Raw genomic sequence first — 6,141 nt, 5'->3', positions numbered from 1 at the left:
TGCCATCTTGGTATTTGCTTTTTATTTTTCCCACTTGTTATTTATTCCCCTTTTGCTTCTTTATTTTAAATTAAGTGTTTTTCGTATTTCATTTTCTATCCTCTATTAACTTATTAGCCATTCATCTATTTTACTTTTTTACTGGCTGATTTTAGAATTTATAATATGCATCTTTATCCCACTCTAGTTCAAATAACACATACCACTTCCCATGTAATGTGTGAACTTTTAACCTTATACTTCAATCTTCTCCCATCCTTTCCTTTGTGCTACTGCCCATTATTTTACTTCTATACTTCTTATAAATTGAAAAGTGTGGTGTAATTATTTTTGCTTAAAACTGTCAATTATAGTTTTTCTTTTTGTAACAACTTTATTGAAGGAAAATTAGTACAGAATAAGCTGCACGTATATAAAGTGAAGATAAATCTTGACACGTGTAGACGCCTGTGTAGCCATCACCACAAATCAAGACAATGAACCTATTCATCCTTCGAAGGCTTCCTGGAGCTAGCTTTGTGAGGCCTCCTTCTTGCCTCTCCCCTTCCCCAACACCCACCTCTCATCCCTGGCGCTTTCCTGGTCTTGTTTCACTAGACAGTTACTTTGAGATTCATCCAGGTTGTTGCACTGGTCAATAGTTCACTCCTTTTTTTTTTTTTTTTTTTTGCGGTATGCGGGCCTCTCACTGTTGTGGCCTCTCTGGTTGCGGAGCACAGGCTCCGGACGCGCAGGCTCAGTGGCCATGGCTCACGGGCCCAGCCGCTCCGTGGCATGTGGGATCTTCCCGGACCGGGAGACGAACCCGTGTTCCCTGCATCGGCAAGCAGACTCTCAACCACTGCGCCACCGGGGAAGCCCAATAGTTCACTCCTTTTCTTGCTCAGAAGTATCCTGTTGGATTGATATACCACCATTTGCTTGTCCGTTCACATGTTAATGGACATTTGGATTGCTTCCAGTTTTCAGCTATTACAAATAAAGCTGCTATAAACACTTGTATATAAGTCTTTGTGTGGACATATACCCTCATTTCTTTTGGGTATATACCTAAGAGTGTAAAATCCAGGTCAGGTAGCAAATGTATGTTTAACTTTTTAAGAGCTGACAAACTTTTCCAAAGTGGTCGTACCATTTTACATTCCCACCAGCAGTACATATGAGAGCTCCAGTTCCTGCACAACCTCGCCAAAACCTCGTATGGTCTGTCTTTTTAATTTTAGACGTTCTCGTAAGTATGTAGTGGTAGGTCATTGTACTTCTAATTTTCATTTTTATTTACATGATTCATGCTCTGACACCTTTTCATGTACCTATTTGCTATCTGTATATCTTCTTAGTAAAGTGTCTATTCAAATCTTTTGACAATTTTAAATGGGTTTGTTTGTTTTATTGTGGGAGTTGATACACACACACACATTCACATTTATTTATATAATCATATAATTTCTCCCAGTCCATAGTTTGCCTTTTCACTGTTTTATCAATGTCTTATGCTTTTGGTACTGTACCTAAGATCTATGTCCAACCCAAAATCACAACAATTTTCTCCCATGTTTTCTCCTGGAATTTTTATAATTTTTAATTTTATTTAGGTCTATGACCCATTTTGAGATAATTGCCATATATGGTTCAAGGTATGGATCAAAATTAATTTTATATAGATATCCAATTGTTCTAGCACCATTTGTTGAAAAGACTGTCCTTTCTCTACAGAATTTTCTTTACACCTTTGTCAAAAATCAATTGACCACATAATGTGTGGGTCTATCTCTGTAGTCTATTCTGTTCCATTGACCTATTTGTCTATCTTTGATGCCAATACCACAGTTATAAGACTTCATACTGAATCTTGAAAAGCCAGGTAGTGTAGGTCTTAGACCTTTGCTCTTCTTTTGATGTACTATTTTCTCTGGCTGCTCTTAAGATTCTCTCTTTTATTACTGTATTTCAGCAATTTCAGACGTGCATTGGGGTGTGTGTGTGTGTGTATGATGCTTGGGATTTGTTGAGCTTTGTGGATTTTTGCATTTATAATTTTCATCAAATTTAGATTTTTTGTTTATTATTTCTTTAAATATTAGTTCCTGCTATACTTCTTCTAATACTCTAATTATATAGCCATTTGATATCCCACAAGTCACTGAGGATTATTCATTTTTCAGCTTTTTTTCCTGTACTTTAGTTTGAATCACTTCTATTACTATGTTTCCATATTCACTATGCGTTCTCTGTAGGGTATAATCTTCTCTGAAACTTATCCAATGAATTTTAATTTCTGACATTGCATGTTTCAGTTCTAGAAGTTTCATTTGGTTCTCTGTTTCATCTTACTGTATCTCTTAATTGGTTTCATGTTTTTCTCTACATCCTTAAGCATATTAATAATAGCTTCTTGTAAGCCCTTGAATGCCAGTTCCATCATCAGTCATATCTGGATCTTTTTCTATTGATTTTTCTTTTCTAGTTATGTTCACATCTTCATGGTTCTTCATTTGTCTAGTAATTTTTGACTGGATGCTGAACATTGTGAATGTTATGTTGCTGAGTGTTTAGTTTTTGTTTTCTTCCTTTTTTCTTTTTTTTTTTTTTGCGGTACGCGGGCCTCTCACTGTTGTGGCCTCTCCCACTGTGGAGCACAGGCTCTGGACGCGCAGGCTCAGTGGCCATGGCTCACGGGCCCAGCCGCTCCGCGGCATGTGGGATCTTCCTGGACTGGGGCACGAACCCGTGTCCCCTGCATCGGCAGGTGGACTCTCAACCACTGCGCCACCAGGGAAGCCCTTGTTTTCTTCCTTTAAAGAATGATTGGCTTTCTTCTGTCAGACAGTTAATTTACTTGCAGATCAGTCTGATACTTTTGAAGTTTAGTTTTACTGTCTGTTAGATCGGGTCCCAGGCTTGCTTTCACATTAGTGCTAGATGGGCCCTATTCCTAAGGCATGGCCATTCTGGGGTCTCTACTGAATGCCCTGGGGTATTCAACAAAGTCTTTCCGCTCTGACTGATTAAACTTCAAATGTCTCCCAGCCCTTTGAGAGATCTAGTAGTTATTCGATTTTTAGCTCAAGAAGTTTCATCTGATATATTCTTGGCTTAGTATTCATCCATAGACATGAGAGAAGCCCTCTGTAGAGTCCTAGATCTTTCTCCCCATAGTCCTCTCATGTCTGGTTCTCTGCCTCTGAAGTCCCAGCTGCCTTGGCTTCCCTCTCTTCTCTCTCTCTCTCCTCAACTCAGCAAATGTGTGCCCTGCTCTGATTCCTCTTCCTTGGCACTGCACTTGAGGAAGTGCCTCCAGACAGGAAGCCAGGTTATAGAGTTTCCTTATTTGTTTCTTTTCCTTCAGGGATCAGAGTTCTGCTCTGTCTGTTGTCCAATATCTGAAAACAATTTTTTCATATAGTTTGTCCAGTTTTCCCCAGGGACAGAAACAGCAATCTAAATGCTGTTTTTATTTTTATTTTCTCTCAGAACCTTGAATTTACCATGTCTCTGTCTTTGGGTTTCCATTGTTGCTGTTGACATGTCTGTGGCCAGTCTACCATATTTCACTCACTCTAAGACATCACTGAGTATATGATCCATCAATATTTTATTACCAGTAAGAAATACTCTGTCATTTGTCAATTAGAATTGTAATACTCTATCAATAAGATTGGTCCCAATGTCATGCATGTTAAATGGTGAGAAAATATGCAACTTAGAATTGATGAAATATGGTAACTGTTGAATATCTGTCTTTTACTTCTCTATCTTTGATGTCTTCTTGTTTCATCTGATATGTTTATGTGTGATTCTTTTTATTTATGCTGCTTACTATACGTTGTTTCTCCTAGATCTGAAATTTGGCAACTTCGAACTATTGTGAAAAATTCTCAGTCATCATCTAAGTATAGCTTCTCCTCCACTTTCTCTATTTTCATCTTGTGGAACTCTAACTAGACAGACGTTAGACTTTCATATTCTATCATGTGTGCCTCCAAAGCTCTCTCTCCTATTTGTTATTTCCTTGTCACTTTGAGTTGCATTTGGGTAATATCCTCAAATCTGTCCTTCAGTTAACTGATTTTCTCTTCAGATAATTGATCTGCTATATGACCCATCAATTGAGGTTTTTATTTCAGTGATTATATTTCTTATTTCAAGATGTTTTAGTTGATTCTTTTTCAAATGTTCCTGGTTATTTTGTTTGACTTTTGTTCTTTGAACTCTTTTTATTCCATTTTTATTTCTTTTAACATTTTTTGTTTATACATGATTAACTTTAGTCTGTGGATTATGTGTCTACTATCAGAAATACTTCAGTATTTAAATTAATGTTACTCTTCAGAATCTCACTTATATTGCATTATTTCTTCGTGCCTGTGGTAATTTTTATTATGAGCTCATATATGGTATACGGTGATGGGCCTGGATTGAAGATGCTTTTTCTCCAGAGAACATTTGCATCTGCTTATTCTGGGCTCCAGGGGGCGATACTAACCTGCAACTATTTTAATTCAGTTTGATGGGTGAGTTTACTTTGGGGGCAGTGCAAATTTGAACCCCAGACACACATGGGAGTAGTCCTCTGGCTACAAATTCTCAGGAGAAACTATTTATTTATATCATTTGTGGTTTTTCCACCCAGAGGCAGCAGGTATGAGCAGGTTTTCTTCATTGGTCCACTGAACCAGCATGAGTCCCTAAAACTTGAAGTTCATGTTATAGGTGGTTGTATCCTGTGGAGCTCAGATTTTTGTGTTAATACCCACTCTGTTTTGGGCTGATTATTCTTTTTTGTGTGTGGGAGGTGTGATTATTCTTTTTATGTGTGGGATATTTCCCCGTGGGTTCAGCAGGGCATTTTAAGTTTGTTGTAAACAATCCCCCATCTCTGTACTTTGATCTGAGAGGGTGGTCCAGTTGAGCTATCTAGCTGAGCATGATATTGGGATCCCAATGTCTTGTATTATTTTTATTGTTTCCTTTATTACTTTAGGTCTGTAATCCATCTAGAATTTACTTTTGTATTTGAAATTAGATTGGAGTCCATCCTTTTTCTTCTCAGGTGGCTAGCCAGTTAGCCGTATTGATTAATAATTCATTCTCTTCTTTTTTCTGAATTAAGCTATTATGTTTGTCATAAATTAACTAACACATATTCTGGGATTTAATTTTGGTTCCATCTTCTGTTACACTCATGTATTCATCCATTCCTCTATCAGCACCTTACTGATTAGATTCCAGTGGCTTTATGTACAGGCTGATGTAAGAAAATACAAGTCTCACTTGAATATTCTTCTCCTTCACAATTTTCCTAGCTAATCTCAAGGATTTATTTTAAGAGAATATTTTTTACTCAGTTTTGCAAGGAGGAGATCTCCTCCTGTATTTGCTGCATTTAACTAGACTGAATTGAGAAGCTGCATGGGGAGGTAGAAGGAGCTTCATTTGGGCAAGCCACTCTCCCTCTCCAGGACTCAGTTTCCTCCACTGGCAAAAAAAAGGGCTGGTACTCAGGATTCCTGGGATCCTTTCCTTCTCTGGAGTCCCAGTCCAGGTTGACTAAGCCCTGGGGCTTCCCTGTGGGCATGGACAACACCAGTGGTAAGACCAGCTATTTATGTCATTAGCCGCGAAATACACACCAGGCACCAGGCGTGGTACTCAACAATTCTATACATTCACCTCTCACAGCATCTCATTTAATCCTCAAACATCCCTGTGATGCTATTAATATTATCTTTATTCTACAGAGGAAGAAACTGAGGAACAGAGACCTTTAGTGGCTTATTTGTTGAAGCCATTGGTTGGTTAAAAATAAAAACAAGGGAAAGGAGTGCGGAGCTGTGGGGAGTATGAAAAGACCAAATTATGTATTTACATGATTACTGCTCATTACCCTTGATACATGCAGAAAACCTCAGAAACAATAACTGACACATTTCTTGACTGCCTCTGATGTACTTTAGGAGTATTAGGTCACTGATCCTACAACCGTCCTATCTAATGGGCACTAGTATTATCCCCACTTCTCAGATGAAGAGAGTGAGGCCCAGAGAGGTGAAGTAACCAGCCCAAGGTCACCCAGCAGAGGTAGGCTGGTGGACTCAGACCGTGTGGCTCCAGGGACCGTTCCTTCCTATAGGTAACCTC

The sequence above is a fragment of the Delphinapterus leucas genome, chromosome 5, assembly GCF_059928025.1.
Source record: "Delphinapterus leucas isolate spDelLeu-1000000601 "Yukka" chromosome 5, BTC_Dleu_Yukka2, whole genome shotgun sequence".
In the NCBI taxonomy this organism is placed as follows: domain Eukaryota; kingdom Metazoa; phylum Chordata; class Mammalia; order Artiodactyla; family Monodontidae; genus Delphinapterus; species Delphinapterus leucas.
This window is presented reverse-complemented; position numbering follows the sequence as displayed.